The sequence below is a fragment of the Bombus fervidus genome, chromosome 3, assembly GCF_041682495.2.
Source record: "Bombus fervidus isolate BK054 chromosome 3, iyBomFerv1, whole genome shotgun sequence".
Lineage (NCBI taxonomy): Eukaryota > Metazoa > Arthropoda > Insecta > Hymenoptera > Apidae > Bombus > Bombus fervidus.
Genome location: NC_091519.1, coordinates 5555092 through 5573098, shown reverse-complemented (window position 1 = coordinate 5573098; position 18007 = coordinate 5555092). Strand labels below are relative to the sequence as shown.

General features: G+C 37.9%; 1 protein-coding gene across 2 annotated transcripts in view; it reads right to left on the bottom strand.

Moving 5' to 3' along the window:
- Glut4ef (Glucose transporter 4 enhancer factor) overlaps positions 1–18007 on the bottom strand; it is a 94507-nt gene that overhangs the window by 63341 nt on the left and 13159 nt on the right. The window lies entirely within an intron of this gene.

Below are 18007 nucleotides of genomic sequence, written 5' to 3'. Positions count from 1 at the left end.
GATATAAAATTCTCTCTCTCTCTCTCTCTTTTTCTCTCTAATTTCACGTGTCATCGTATTCATATTAAAAAAGTAAAAGTTCAGTGTACAGAAACCGCACAACTAACAGCGTATCAATTACAGATCATGGAAGCAAAGATTGCGTACATTCAGAATCAATGACGAAGGTTAGTAGATAGAAACAAAATCGTAAAGAGTACAATGAGAGAGGAGAAAGAGAAGCTTGAAAACTACCCTCGACTGTTAAAATACGTCTATGCGTCTGTACACGCAGCTGGCAGACGCTTTTTCGAAGCGCAATCGAAGTTAATCTAAGCGCAATCGAAGCTAATCTAGCCGAAAACCGCTGCGCTTTTTATTTTCATTTTTTATCGATCAAACGCAGTTCGTTAATCGCTCCATCGTTCTATGGGCCTCCTCGTGAATGAAATCTCTTTTCGAGAACGCGTGGTGGGAATCGACTGAAAGTTCGAGCTTTTAGGTGAACCAAGCGGTCTACTGTGCAGGCGGCATTGAGTTTCGTGCGCTGGTCAAGGATAGCGACAATTCCTGAAGGATTTAGTGCTCGAATTTGTGAATTAGGAGTTTCGTACACGTGTATATTGGGTGTTAAAAAGGTACGATCCAAGATGTTTCGATCAAGAAGATATAAAATCAACGTATAATTACCTACAAAAGCTCTTCGTACGCGTGATAAAAATGCCATCTTTCGATATTTCCAAACGAAATTAGGAAGACGTAGAAACAAGAAGTAGAAACAATGTGAAATTCCAACTCGATCGAATCCGTATATAATCGCGTATAACTATACTGTGCAGACGAATTTCGCGAGCATAAATGAACAATCGTGAGCGTCGCGACACGCTCATGGGACCGCAACTACCGCGTTTCCCTACGCAGATTTAATATTCCGCGTAATTGCAAAAGACTTCAACGTTTGATAACGAGCTGTTCCCTCGACCCGCGCCCCCTCAAACATGTTCACGCGGCATGGAACGTGTGCGTACATGCGAGAGAGGCGTTCAAGGCCGTCCAGGCTGACACCGATTAAACATTAGAAAAGCGGAACGCGACGACGTCAGAGGCGAAGAAAATCTACGTCTATGAGGTTCTCGAGACTAGTTTCATTGGTTTAAAGCCTCTAGCTGAGTAAAATGTTTGCAAAAGTTGGCTAACGTGAATTTCAATCGGTGGAGCTACGAAGTGTACGAAGGATTGTGAACACTTGTGAATTGTGAACGTTCGAATGTTGTTGCAAGACGCAAGATTGCAAAATGCAGTAAATAAAAATTGTGGATACATAGGAATATCTTAAATAATCGTAGGTAGAAGTTAAAGTTGTTATAAATTGTTGTTCGATAGTAGTAGGAGTAGTAATAGTAGTAGATTTAATAGTAGATCGTGAATGGTATAAGGAATTTAAATATATAGAGATACGTATAATGGACGTGATATGGAAAAATATATAAAACATGCAAAGCAGTTATTATAATACTTAAAGGGTGAAACAAAATATATTTAGTTGCATCGGCGAAAAAGTCAATTTCCACGGACCTCTCCTACTGCCTTTTAATAACATCAATGTTGCTAACCGTTGCTACAAATTGTTCAAAACGTTCACATTTCTCTTGGCGGTAAAACAAGTAAATTTAACCAGCAATCAAGAGTCGTTTAATAGAGCAGTATTTAAAAGTATCATTGCAATAAACAGAATCCTATTACGCTCATTCGCTGCAGTCTATTTCAGTTTCGACGAAAACTTTTGCGAACGTTCCGCACAGAAATACGGGTTTGGTGGGTAGCCGCTTTAACACGACCGATCTCTCGTTATCGAAAGTCGATATGCAAGGAGGAGGAGGCCGGTCGGTCGGTTGCGGCCTTTTTTCCGCTTGAACTCTATCACCTTCGTAGCGGTGGCTTAAAGGCCAGCAGGAGGACGGAAGAACGTTCAAAGGTCATACGCAGACGACGATCAAAGGGGTCTGCCGTACGAGAACAGAAAGAAGCGTATCGAGGTGTACCGGGAAAACGTGGGAGCAGACAGGGAGGAAGAAAACCGAAGGAAAGGAGGAAATCTATTGAAAACGAGGAACGGTAGTGGGGACAGCCGGCTGCAAGAGGAAGTACGCTCGAGGTCGCCATGCTCTCTGGCCGTGAGCCACGTGCGCTGCACTCGACCGCACTTTCACCGTCCACTTTCAAATTTCTCCCCCTCCTGTACCCGCGATTTTTCTCCTCCACGCGTTCCACGGCTCTATCCAGGCTTATCTGAAACAGGATAGAAGACGGTCTACCGCCCTATCTCTTTCCATTCATCGCAGTTTTGCCCCGACGCGACGCGACCACGGGATTTCGACGTCGTCGTGCAAGAAGTCGTTGACCTTTTCACGGTTCCAAGACCGAATTCTTACGCGAAGGATCGTCGCCTTCCTCCTGCGTGCATACCACAATGTGACGCATTTGTTATATATACAGGGCGTTTCATAATTTGGGGATACATTTTCAAGAAAAGAAAAATGTTCGATACAATGTACACAGGCTCGCGAAAGTACTCGAACGCTTGTGAATAACTTGTATGAAGATATATACGTTTCATATTCAAACGAACAAGTTTATTATCGCGGATATTAGCCGAGCATGAATTTTTACTGTTTCTTTTTAAGTTAAGTACGTCAGCGTCTTTCAGAAGAAATCGTAGTTTATTGCATCAAGAGACTTGTCGTACGACCTTTGACCGATTTAACTACATTAACCATGTAATAGTAAACGCCAATTAATTTTGTAATTTTTAACTGTTTACAATCCTCCTTTAATACAATATTAATAGACAGCGTCCTTACCATCGCAAACGATATTAACCGAATTGCATACTAAATAATTATATACCCACGAATAATAACAAGAAGAGCAACAGTGATAATAGTAATAACAATAACAATTTTATTATATTATTTTATTTTATTAATGATTTTATTTAAGTTGCTAAAATGTGGAATTTGTTTTTGTTTTGATACACAAGATCTGTATGCCAATTTTTCTCCAATCCTCTGTATCCAAATATTTGAAGGGATCTGTATACGCGTGCGAGCATCGGTTGCCGGCTTTGAAAACACAGTTACGTAACAATTCGTTAGATAACTAGACACGAAACTCGTGGCTCGTGACGTCGCGAGACTAGATTCGCTGCGAAAAATTTCTCGAACACGGTACGGAGCAAGTGTGCCTGATAGAGGAGGAATTCTGAATTAAAACTTCGCAGCAGGTCGGTTTTAAGCGTGCGTTTGTTATTGACATTGATTCTCTTCCTGTGACAAGAATTCTGAATACTTCGATTTAATGTACGAGCATGTGTATAATGTGTTTTGTGACATATCGTCACTGAGATTTATTGGAATCGACGTTTCTCGATTCTTCTTATCGTGTATCGTGTTTGTATTACATACCGCGGTGATTGACATTATTTCTTCCGAAATATAAAATGACGACCGAAAGAAAAGACGAGCGCCCTTTCGTCAGGGAATTCCCTTATTCGAGCAACTTTATCTTCTTATTAAATCGGACACTGAAAGTTCCACTGTACTACATTGCATTGTATGTGACATAGTGTTAGTAGTATTGCAAAGTAAAAAATTGTTCAACATACACTCAAGACACGATAGTAACAGGTTTCACCTGTTATTCACAACTTCTATACTCTACTGCAACCAATTACACGCTTCATAAAATAAGAAATCCTGTTCCCAGTTAAAAAGCAATGGCTGCTAATTCGCATCGAACAAATCCAAAACGAAACTCTTTCCAAGCAAAACGACGTTCTAAGGTATACGCTTCTGTTCATAAATATGAAAACATGTACGGCAGATGTGAGGGGAAATGAGGCAAATCTGGTAAATTATAGTAAATTATTACCAATGTTGATTCAATATTCTCGATATTGAAACCATATCCATTGCATTTTACGATTACTTGAAATTTTTGTATTCCATAAAAAAAGCAACCCACGTTGAACCAACCCAAACTCGATCAGATTTCCTCGAAACTACGGTAAAACACTAGCGATCGACATCGAGCACTCGGCAATCGGAAAGAGAAATCACGCTTTTTATCCAGCTTGAAATTAATGAAATTAGGTGCAGTGAGCAGCGCGGTGAAATTTTTTTTCAGAATTTTATTCTCCCGGATCTCGCTCCACGTCCCCACCTTCCTTCTTTCCATTTACCACCAATTTTTTTTCTTTTTTTTTTTCTCTCTTCTTTTAATTGTATCGCGTCAACCCATTCCAGATACGAAGCAACGGGGATACAATCGAAACGAAATATTCTCAAAACGTTCTCAAGGGAATGACTCTCGTCGAACGACGAGCAGGACACGGTGGCTTGCACGGTTTGTGTTCACCGCGAAGTGGGAGGTTGCGAAACGCAATGTCGGGTGAAAGTGCATTAGCTTCATTTCACAAGGTACTCTGGTGCCGCGCTGCGGACGCCGAATTGCTTACCGGCAAAGAGTTTCGCGAACGAACGAACGAACGATCGTGTTGCAACCACGCGAACCGTTTTTGTTAGGCAACGAAATTCACTTGTGCAATGGAAAACGCGATCGGGATGGGTTTAGTAGGCTCGCTCGCTCGGCAGACTCGTTGCTACTCGCCACCGCCGCCGCTTTGAAATCTGTTACGTCGGTATAAACCCGTAATTCGTGGTTCGTTACTGTTCAATGGAATTTCCAGAAACGGTGGATGTCGTAAGTGGAAGGGTAACGATGAATGGAAAAGTGAGAGGGATCGGGGAGAAAGGCAGAATGAAACGAACGGGAGCGCGGTGATTTGGTGAAGTTTAGCGAGTATGATGATACATACTGCTCTCGTTAGCTAGGTTTTCATTTGAGCATGTCAGAAAGCAAACTGACAGTTGGTTCGATAAGCTCACTCGTTGCGAGAAAATGGCAAATAATAGTAAATTTTGAGCTAAAAAAAATATAAGATTTATAACATCGTAACTTTCATTCTGGTTGTTAATTTATGGACTTGATCAATGTGGCTCCTGAACAATGGTACGGCATTTAGTCGTGCTATTTTTTTTTGTTTTTTATATATGTCAGTCTTGTTAAATTTGAAATTTGCAAATCTGAAAATTTGAAGGCTGCGTATAACGAATATCTGGCGGGTATACTTTAAAACCAAATTATTTGTTTCACCATTACTTTATCGCGGCATTCGTTCGATTATTCGAGATCGATTCGATTACTGAGAAATGATTTGTTTAGAGACAAGTCACGTATAGAATTTCGCGGAAGTCGATTAATCGCGAGGCACGAATGTGCGACAAGATATATTCATGAATCATTATAGATGAGTTATTAACAGAAGGTGAAGTCTATGTGGAAGTTGGATGTTACTACGTTAATAAACATTGTCACTTTTAAACGAACTCAACACGAACAACTGTCGCACCACGAAACTGGTATTACATCAACGCATATTTACGTGAAACACACGAGTCATCGAAGTTCGATCGTGTTAGATCTTTAAATAATTACCAACAGACAATTACCAATTTCGAAGAGAAACAATTCGAACGAATTCTTTGCGTCATCGAACTATCATTCTTCTCAGCTGTGTAACTATGGGCATAATTACTTGTCATTTATTTCTTTGCAGGAACTGGTAACATTGATCGAGACCTACGTATATTAGAGATCAAAAGGGTTCAGCTTGATTCAGAAAAGAAATAATACGAATTCAGAAAAGAAAATAGAAGAATAGAAAAAGAATATATATATATATTTTTTTTTTGCAAGGTGACATTTTCAGCAAATGCTCGATGATCTTTACGTGACATGTTAACATACTAAGCTAATAAGCAAAATGTATGAGTATGAAATGTTTCCAATGATCAAAGTATTTAGCACGGATATTCAAAGTTTCAGATATTTTATGAATAAAATTATAAGCTTCTTGGTGATTAACAGGATCAAAAAGAAAAGTAAATCACAATTAAAACATGCTCGTCCTCATTCCTCACCAGTCTACTCATCTGTAATCACCAGGTTACTTCGTTTCCATTCGAAAAGTTCTCAAAAGTCCAAAATTTGTTGTATAATACAAATGACGTCGATAAACGAGAAGACATCGTTCAACGTGTGAAGAAACTCGATGACATGGAATTTAGTTTTTATTCTTATTGTTATTCCGAAAATAGTGAATGTGGTTATCTTTTAAAAAGAGTGTTTAAATTATTCCCGTTATATATTCACAATGTTTCCCCTGCTCTTTCTCTCTCTCTCTCTCTCTCTCTCTCTCTCTCTCTTCCAATTTTTTCAAAAGAATTAATCACTAAGAGAAGTATACGCAATGGCACGAAGAAGCGTAATTATTGCAAACATGTGGTCGCAACGCGGTGGTCCTACCCGATGTCCGAATGTTTCGAAATCCGCATGATTGCGTACATCAGAGCCACTGTATTAGGTCGCTTTATTGAGCCACGGAATTCGCAATCGACTAGCGAGCGAAACGTCTCAAATGAAAACACACCTGACGCACGCGGCCGTCTCCATGTCTATATATTACATTTTTTCCTCGCTGACCTCTCCTTATGTATAACGCGGCGTCGGTACCATTTTCGACGAGCTATTAATCGCGATGGAACGCGAAATCGACGTATCGGACGTGCCAGCCAAGGCCTTTCCGGGTTTAGACGCGTATTCTGCAAGTGCTGGCCTCGTCGCGAAAACAGGAAAAGAAGGTCGCATTCCATCAAACAATGATAACTGTAAACGCGACTCCGACGAATAAAACGATACTCCCAGCAGATCATTTTGGTCGTTTTTGAGAGAGCTTAAGTTTCTACGTGTTGAGTATGGTAATTTCAGGAACTGCAGTCTGGTTTCACGATGAGATACCTACGTCTGTAAGGTATTACGTTTATGCAATTTTATTAGTGGCTCGTAGACTGCGGATTTTTATGCACTGATAGGAAATTGAACTGTGCAAAAATATCCAAAATTCGTATAATATGCGAAAATAAATAGGGGTCGTCCGAGTAACACGTGGTTGAGCGGACACAACGTGATTGCTTGTGGTAAAATAAGAGAAAATTTGTTTATTCTCAGCTTAGTTTTGAAGGAAAACGAATTTGAAAGTTTATCAAGTATATGTGAACATGGCTAATTCCAAATTGGACAGGAATAAATAATCGACAGGAAGTCATTCTATGTGTGAAAAGAAGTCGAAAATATACAATACAATTTTTCCGCTTGGGGCTCCATCAACAAGAAAATGAACTTTGAACGTGTTTAGTTAAGAATTGGTTTCATAGGTGCGTACGATAAATTTTCAAATTTATTTTTCTCGCAAACGTTTTGTGAAAGAATTTTATTCTATGCCTTTCTCTTATTTTCCCACATGGAATCACGGCGTGCCCGCGTTTACGTGTTACTCGGTCGGATCCTGTATACAGTAACAAAATAAAGATACTTTGTAGCAGCTAATTTATAAATATTATAATCCATAAGAACTTGAATTTTCATAAATATTCACCGTCTACTGACTTACTTCACTGGGAACGTCAGTTGATACTACTGGGAAAACCAAAATTCTCTATAAAATATGAACGTAGAAAATTATAATTTCATTCAGACAACATCATTCGACAATCAGACGCGATAAATCACCAATTAAACGTGGACACAACGATCAACGCCAATTAGCAGGGAGAAAGAAACAGGAATAGGTCGCTCCAGGTGGTACAATTTTCAGGATTTATCTCATAGATGATTCACGGACAACGAGTTGTTTGGTAGACCGTATCGCCTCGACTATTTATTCAGCGTACGATTCATCAACGATCCCACGCGTTTTCTGAAACGTAGGCGAAACCACTGAGCATTTTCTCAAGTAGCGCTGCAACGCGGTCTGTGGAAATAATTATCGAACACAGAGAATTCGCGGCAATAGAAGCGATTGAATAGAAGTGAATTCGTAGGAGCAACCGCTTCGACTCGTGTCGTCATTGTTACGCTAAAGCTGTTATTCATAATCGCGCATAGTTTGAACACCTGCACGAACACCCTGGCTGCAATCACGAAAGGTCAACGCGAAACTAGTGTACACCTGTTTCTCGATAACCGTGAACGTTTCCACTCGAATCTCCAGTAGAACGAGCGTCGACAGCTTCGTGATTGACTTCTTGAATTATCGCGCGCTGTATGATTACAATTGCGAAATGTTACTATGTTGCGCCGCATAGCAATTGTCATTCTTTTCGCTGTAAATGGCATATATAAATTGTTTCGAAAATCAGTTGGAAAATTTTCGTTATTGTACAAACGCATTGATATCCCCATTTTCTGAAAATTTGATGTGGCATAAGAAGAACATTTACATTCATGAAGGATAATGGTACGAAAGTCAACGAATTAAGCCAAAAATATCAACGTTTGTTTAACGAAAATACGCAAACAAAAACAATTCTCGAATGTCTCGTGATTTTAAAATGACTGGAACCAGATCGCGTCGATAAGTTTAGTATCTCGAGTATTGGCATCTGAATATCAGTACTGCAAGAATTGTATGTTTTTCGTTGCACAGCTTTGTTTGCATCTGCTTATTTTTACGTGTACATTTACTACTCGAATGATTGACGTTATGTTATGGCTACATTCTCTATATAGTCATTCATAATTTGATAACTATTTAGAGTCGAGAAATTAATAGCGATCTAACGACAGAACCTAACAGAAATTCTTTTTAAATCTTCGTTTCAAAATCTAAATACACTTTCTATTTTATTCGAAATTAAACTATGGATTGATTATCGAAATTGAAATTGACTTTCATCTTTCCAATTACATTCATAAAAGTATCTTCATAAAAATATATATATTGTATATATAAATAAATAAATATAATTAATCTCTCATCGTCTCGATTAACCAGCACAGCAGCTAATTACTTTTTCTCGGAAAAAGAGAAACACGAAAGCTACAAGCGTTTTGTACCACGAGACACGAGTACAGATCTCTGACGAGACTAACGCGAAATTAAAGCCTGCTACGTTAAGTTCAGCGACTCCGAATCGAGCCGGCAACCACCGTTTAGTAGTTCTCGGCCGATTTGGGCGATCTTAGTCGCAGGCACAGCAGGAGAACAAGTTCCGCAGCAACTGGCCACGTTCGCGAAACCGTGACCTCGATCGAAGAATGCGACGAGATTCGGTCCGTCTAACGGGATACGTAAATTCAATCGAGGGCCAAGCTTAGCACCATGCTACTTAACGTATTTCATCCGGTGACTGACTGAAAAAAAAGGAAATACCGAAGGAAAAGAAACGAGAAGGAAGAAAGAAACGGTGTTGGATGTCTCGAGATTGCGCATCTTCGAGGGTTCCGTTAAGCAACAAAAAATTCGAGAAATCGCGCTCGATCGCTACAGCGTGGGATGGCCTTCGCGAGAAAAGCAAATCTGGATGAAGGACAGCTGGAATATGTGGGTTCGATGGGGGAAAACGATGTTCTATCCTCGAATGAGACAACGGCAGAAGCTCCACGAGGCCCGCTGTAATCTCGTTAGTTATGCGTCACTCAATGTCGAGCTTAACCCTGGAATGCTAACCTTCGATGTTCTTTTTTTTTGGGCAATAGGATTTAGCATAACGATCGAACATCGTCGAGCGTATTGAAACGGGCAGAAAACTTCCAATGACAAGATCAAGCTAATTTTTTTCTGTGGATTAAAATTGTTATACTTTCATTAGAGAATATGCGATAATCGTCATTTGGTATTATACAAAAAATGACCGATGTCAGCTCACAGACAAAAATCAAAAATTCAATTATAGAGCCTCTCGATAACGAACGACCAATTTCATTCTTCCCCGATCAAACCCATCATCCATAAAAAACGTGACTAATGAAAAATATTAAAAACACCGCTCCGAGATAACGAGCACAGGGTCAAAGCTAAATTCCTTGCAAAACGACAGCCAGGGATTGATCAACGTGTGAGTGAGTGAAAAATTGAAACGGTGAATTTATCCCTGTGGTTGTGGACCTTTCGCAAGATCCGGTAACGTTACGACTGATAATTTATCCCTGACGTCAGTTCTCGCAAGCGCCCTACCCCGAGCCAACGCGAGAAACTTCCAAGGAAATGTTGGGAAAGGTTCGTTCCGTCTGATGTCGTCCATAATCGCTTCAATTTCAGAAATTACAATTCTTGATACAAATGACACAGACGTGGACCAAAAAGTACTTATACGGTCGATTATGCCTAAACTACTAAACTACCACACTATTTTAGACTACTATAAATAAATATTTGCATATGTAAAATATTAAATACAATAAAATTACAAGTATTAGATTGTAGTAAAAATATGAAGTTTCCCAGCAAATATAATAGGTAGATAGGTGTTGTTATACTTATGGTAATATACCGTTCACTATTTCTAGAAAGAATTTCAAAAGAGCAATATAAGAGGCAAAAAGATGTAATCCCGGACGAAAAACGATAGGAATAAGTTTAACCTTAGATCTATCGATAAGGATTTGCATCACAGAAGACGCCTGATCATTATGATGAGTTATACCGGCAGGCATTAGAAAAACAAGCGTTACGTCATACGAGGAAGGCTTCTCGGTTATTTTCGCGCGGCGTACACAGTATCTGTTTTCATATGGTGACGTGGATATAACTTATTCTATCATAAGATGGTTTTCGATGCCAAAATTTGCATCGTCGATACTGAAATGTGTACGTCCGATTCATAAGAATCTGTCCATCTTCTTTCTTTCGTTTTTCCTTTCTTATTCCTTATTATTTTTTACACTCACGGTGTTCCATCGATTCGATCGATCCGCGGATCAAAAGCGAAAGTCGGCAACGACCTTTACTATGGCCATCGCGAAAAATTACGGGTCGGTGATTCAGTTCATCCGACATGCGCGTACCTTGCTACCAATGACAGCACCTTTTCCCACTTGGGATAACTCGTGCTTTGTTTTCGTGTCGTACAACCACTTCGCATCGCATTCCAATCGTCATTTTATGCTAGCACGTTTCGATGCGATATGACAAAAGTACCAACTAATTTAATTACACCCGTGATTTAATTAGCCGCTTTCAATTCCAGAATAATTGCAACGGTTATCGCTGACTTTATATGCTTTTCTTTCTGATTTAAAAATAAACGATAAATTAAAGAAGTGATATAATATGGAAAAAGTTGATGTACCTCTATCTACTACTGATAGCAAAAAAAGAAAACCACTTGTTGAACTATGAAGAAAGAAGATTAATTATTGAATCAAGGATATTTATACGTCGAACATCCTTTGTCTTCAGCTTTATCTTTCGAAGATAATGCAACAATGGAACACGTAAACTCTAGATTATAGCTAGTGAAGAGGCTAGTAAATCACGTGTCGTTCAATTGTCGTCTAATTTTGAAATTAGAGGAATACAACGTTATGATTATCCGTTTATAATTTGCCAGAATATAGTGTAAACTAACATTGCATCTACTATAATGGTTGCAAATATAGTCAGTATTATGATCATCGATTACGAAATCGTTGCTTTAATCGACTTGAAAGAATAATATCTCGTACAAGAACGTGTTAATATTCATTAAATACCAGAATTATAGTATCATAAACATTCATTAGAAGTCGATCAATTTCCTCATCGGCATAAAGAAATATAATTGCAACAGTAATAAAGAATAAAGAAATTTTTCGTATAATTCATTCAAGTTTTTATTTATAATAGGTACGTCAATGACAACAAGCAAAAAATTGTTTCTCGCTATAGGTTCTAAGAAATACTGCAATGTTCATAGATGAATAAGATAGCGAAATAAATAATAAAACATATTGTTGATACGCCTTTAATTCTCCATTAATTTATGCGTTTTAATCGTCGTTATGCTACAAATCGATCAAAATCACCAACTATTTATAAACAGTAGTTGCCGTGTACCCAATGAACCAGAAAATTACTAAAAAATTCCCCATAGATAAGCGCAATGAAAGAAACGATTTGAAGCCTAACCGGACCACAAAACAGAAACATCAGCGTACAACGTTCACCGATTGCAAAACCGTTAGCTCGCTCAACCTTAAAAATAAATGCACCTCGGCCACGGTCTAAGCGCCTGCATCTTCCATCATAAAACGTGTGCAGCGAGCTACGAGTTTCCTGCGAAACACCCGTAGTACTACGTCCATCGCATCAGCCTCGAAACGTTACGCAAGTGACGTCGAACAAGTGCAATCAGTTCCAGTAAACCGAGCTGCACCTTGGATGCCGTTCGAATCATCCGCAGCTTATCTAAAGGGGGCACGAAATCATCGTTCATCTGGCCGCTATCTTTCGTGACGGCACGCGTATTCCGCGATTCCTTTGTTTCGAACCGGCTGATTTATCCGCGATCCTTCGTCATCGACCGTTCTTGCTAATGGCGCAACCGCGTAATCACGGTTCCACGTGCAGCCTGCACCTGAATGTGAGTAACGAACGTCTGCTGGGAACCGTGCATGTAGGAATTTAGAAACGACCGGCTCGAGGAACACGGGAAAGGACAAAGTCTGGTATTCGTTGCACGAGAGGGGATTGAGGTAGTTTCCAGGTACTCGAAAATCGTTTTATGATTTTAGAATCTTTTAGATTTATGCTCGAAACGTTACCTGTAATATGTAAGGTTCGCTTAAAAGTGGTAGATGGATTTACGAGTGAAAATGTATGTGTAATATTAACACGACTGCTATACGAGATTTATATATTATCTATGTGTCACGATATTCTATAGAGATCTAGCACGCGTTATTCAAAGTTTTTTAGTCGATGGTATTTGTCTTATTGTAGCTATTCTAGAATCTCTGATTATGAAAGAATAGTAATCGTATCGAATTGTCTGCACTTTGCTATCTAATTTCATATTCTTTTCCATCTAATTTACTTCAATTTGCGATATCTATTTTAGAATCATGACAGGACCAATGTATACTTAAACGAATTACGTTAAAAATGAATTATAGAATTATAGTCCTCGGAGGATTGTTTTTGGTAATAATAGCCTCGTACCAGGCAACAAATTAAATTACAAATAGCCCGTGCTGTTGATTAAATCTCAACATAAGTGATTAGTTGTGATCCTTTAACAGAATCGAAATTAACGAACAATTATACTCTCACTGGAAAACGAGTAGATGCTCTGAAGCTTAAAGATTCCTCTTTTATTTATTCCAAGTAGAAGATTAGACACTGACAAATTATAAAATTGAAGAAATCGAAACGAAACGAAGGAAATATTTGCAATCATTCGCGCAGACATACTCAATTCTCCTTACAAGCTTACTTTCAATTTGAAACACGTTCGTTCCTCTATTTGTCCTCGGTCTATCTAAAGATATGGTCAACAGGATAAGTCTAGACAAAGTTCGTCCGGTTTTCGTCGATGTCTTTGGGTTCAAAGTCGACTCAAAAATCCACACAATATAAATATAGGACAAAAGAGACACTCGTCGCGATAATTCGACTCTCCAAGTGAAGAGCCGAACAAACTCGACTCGTTGTTTAAAACTGCGTGGGTTGCATCAGCTCTTTACGCGGCAACTGAATACAGAAACACGAACTGAAGGAAATTAATATCGCCCCGACGTTAACAACCATAAATGAGAATCGATAGCGTTCCCATTAGCAAGATTTTTAAAGAGTTCTTTTCATTAAGAGAAGACATAAAGACAAAGATCAATTCTCCGTCTTTCTATTTTTTTTTTTTTTTTTTTTTTTTTTTTTTTTTGTAAGAAAATGATGCTCCAAATCAATTACATATATTAAGAGCAACAAACTACGTATTTACCCGGCCATGTTGAGAATAGAAAAAGAAAGAAGAAGAAACAGAGAAGATGAGCGCACATCGCGATGATGCAAAGTTCACGTAGATAATTCCTGTTTGTTCCGAGATCAAGGAAATGTTAGATAATTATATCGGCTGTAGTAACATACTGCTGCGTGCTCCCTCGAACACAATGCCACGCGTGCACATGAAGATGGTTTCATGAAAACTGATTCTATGGAAAATTCATTGTCACAGTACACTGAATCCATGTTAACTTCACGTTACAACTTTGGCGTCTCTATTTGTCTCAGTCAGCGAATTTTTATTTACCGTGGCCTTTAACAAAATTTATTCGAGATGCATAAACGAGGAATTAAATACGACAGCTATCCGAAGGAATTCATTACGTAAAAAGACGAATTTGTCAAAAATTGGTCTCGTGACACTAAGTGAAAAGACTCGCAAAAGATCTAAACCCAATTCTCTAATTAGATCTCTCTTAACTTTTACCAGGAATTTTCCGAACAATGTAATACATGATTAAACGTATTCGTATAAGTCGAAATAAAGCTTCATTGAAGATTCAAAATGCTTAATAAAAAGGAAATAGCCTCCCTTGAGTCTGTAGACCGTGCCCCAGACTCTGCCTTTACGATTAGTTCAACTGCTAGGCAACCTTTACGCGTCTACTCATTGACTGGCTGCAAAGTAAGCGTTCGTGTTCTGACACCGCGGGAATTCAGGACTATGCCCCCGGTCAAATTTAGTCTTGCCGAAATCTTAGTCAGCGACTCGGTCACAGGCTTCTCGCGCGACCGTTTTACGACTACCATCTTTTTGTCTCTCTCTCTCTCTCTCTCTCTCTCTCTCTCTCTCTCTCTCCCTCCCTCTTTGCTCCTCCTCAAATAGAGAAGGAAGCTTTTGTCGACCGAGCATAAACGTTATACGAGAATATGGGTTTATTCATAAAAGGGAACAGCCTGTCTGTCAGAGACACGAACGGCGAGATGGATATACGATAATAATAAAGATAATGATAATTTCTCCAATTTATTAAATTATTTTTATTTTCTATAAGAAAATGCGGATTTGAAAAGACAAAAGAAATTTGCTAAATTCTGTTCATTCTGAATTCTTTTTTATTTTATTACATAATTTATAGCATAAGGAATTTGAAATTACAAGTACCCGTTTAATAGATAAACATATTAAATTTTTACCTAATTTTTTTCGATCAGAGGCACTTTTCAATTAACTATAGTAAGCTGATAATAGTAAATTACGAGTTGATACGTTCTATCCAAAGCAAACGTGACTATACTTTGACATTCCTGCTACATGTATAATGATAAAATTGAAGGTAAGAAGCTTCACTAACAGATAAACGATGTGTTCGTGGAAAGAGATACATGTTAATTAACTAGTTCACATTAACGTTAAAACGATAATTTCTCCTCTTTGATTGCAGAAAATAGAAATTTTTACATTCTTATTAATGTTGAAGATAATTGAGCACGTTATGAAATCATGCTAACGTAAAAATGCGAAGAGTGTTAATATTATACTAAGCGCACTGGTGAAACGGTTCTTAAATAATAATGACAACACGTCTGCGGAAACAAATTTGCTTTAAGCGTGAAACATTTCTCAGGCTATAAATAGATAGACGAAAACCTTTTACACGTAAAGACAAATTTAAGGCACAAATAAAACCATGGAAAGTTACGTGGTTCTTCTTTTGGTCATAGGTACGATAAATTATTAAATTCTCAATATCTAATTGGAAGCTTTATATTTTACTGAAAACAATTATTCCTGGAATAATAAAATTACATTGAAAAGCCAGACACGGATGATAAATTTATACTATTATTTTATTATTAATCCGGTTATTATATGACTCGATTATTAAATAAATCCATAATGCATCGTTTCATATCCAGAAACCTAATTGGTTACCATATATCTGATTTCGACTAACAATTACACGTATAAAAGGAATCTCCATGAAAAAATCATCGTACGTAAATATTTCATTGTTTTGCTGAAACTTAGACGATTCAAGCTGAACACAGAGTTTATCTGAAAGGTTCGTTGCTAAAGCGTTTCCTTGCCTGCGCCGTCTCAGCCAGAGTTTAAAAACGCAAGCCAGATAACGGAAGTTTCCAGCTCGGTAATCGGAAATTTCGAAAACACTCCCGCCTCAACTTTTGAACTAATTTAGAAATCGAGATACGTACGAGTCTCGTTATTGTTATTGCTTTAAACGTGCTTGACGAGAAGACGAGATAATATTGTTATCCAGACAATCAATTTGGAAAAAGCGTGCATCAGTGTGGCAATCAACAACGTCACCTTCATTTCCATACGTAACGTCGATTCATCGATACGATTCTTTATCGACGGTAGATTGGTGAAAACTTGTCAAACGACGTTCATGTTTATACGACCAACAAAATTTCTATCAAATTAATTGATAACACGCTCGTTCCACCAATTGACGCATTGCGATACATACAAAGGAGAACAAGATATCGAGACTGGCATCGTTTCAAAATATGTTTAAGGTAGAACAGAAATATATACCTCTTTGTACTAGGTCATGACACGCGAAATACGTATTTGTTCTTTTAGATTAAAATAAATATATATTAGATTTAAAAAATTTCGCTGTAAAAGTATTGGATTTTAGGTAGAAATTTAGATTGATATCATGCGCAGCTTTGGCCAGACAGAATGACTGATTATAAGATTATAAGATTACAAAATATAAAATTATAAGATAAGAGGACGATTCGTATTTCGTGCGAATATAAATTCATCGGAATATTGGCAAACAGGATATTAAAAAATTTCAAGCAAAAACACACGGAACAAAGGAGCATAAATCGATATTCAATTCTATTTTCTAAACTATCCGAAACATACAAACGAATATTTCATTTGTGACAAACAAATATAAAATCGTCAAGAGCGGGTGTATATACATATCCATTTGAGGCAAATATTCGTGCAAAAAGAGGTTCCCAAGGAAAAGGGCGGAACGATGAGAGCAAAGTGCAAATTTTATCGCAACAAAGGACGATAACTCCTTTCTAGCGAATGCATTCCTCGAGAACGCCACGATAGAGTTAAAGAAAATAGCAAACGTCCCTTTCGTTCTGTTAAAAAGAAAAGGTGAATAAAGAAAAATTCTGTCATAAAAAAGGCTCACGAATATAAGTTGACCGGTTGATAAGGTTGTTACGAAAAAACAAAATAAAAAGAATAAACTAAAGAAAGAAAGGAACAGGGACGGCGCATTCGAGCTGATTACTCGTAGCTTTAGATAAGATTTATACAAAAGACGGCCTTGGTAGATTTGATTGGAAGAAACGAAGACAATGATCTATGAAATCATATCTAGATTATCGACGAGAAGCGTGAACGAGGAAAATACCATATTGAAATATTTCAATTTCTTGTGATACGTTTCATATTAATTATGAGCTTGTTGATGATAAAAGGCGAAGGACGATAAAGATGTGGGAAATCGTTTCGCATTTCAATTCACAGTTTTTCGTTCGTTTCCCTGAACTATGTCGTCAGAACGAAAACCAACAACCGCCGACGAATTTTCGTAACGGGAATTATCTTGCCAAGATAAAGCATATATATATCAATTTTTCATGATACACAAATGGTAGTTCAGGAAGCGTTGAGATCGCCACGAAATAATTAGAAGATTCTTATTACGAACAGTACCATTGTATCAACTAAACAAGCAGAAGCGAAGAAATTAATTTTATTACAAAAATATATGTACTTCAAAGCAAAAAGACGTTTCACAGATGAGAATTTTATGCAGATAAAAGGTTACTCTAGTGGCTGCGAACTTTTTCATTATCAAATTTTTATCTGCTCCCGTTTCAAATAAATTAAAAGTCAATTTCGATTAAATAAACCGTCCAAGCGTTAAATAATTGTAATTTAGATAATCGTACCGTTGTACGTATAGTTGTAATCTGTAGTCATAAAGAAGTTCGTAAAAAAGCCCAGTCTGTGTAATGGCTATTTCAATTAAATTTTATTCGACGACTTTATATGTACAGAGGAAAGTAGGCATTGAAATGCACACTAGTTACACGAGGCTTTTTAACGATAAATAACGAAACTTCTTTCATAACACGAAA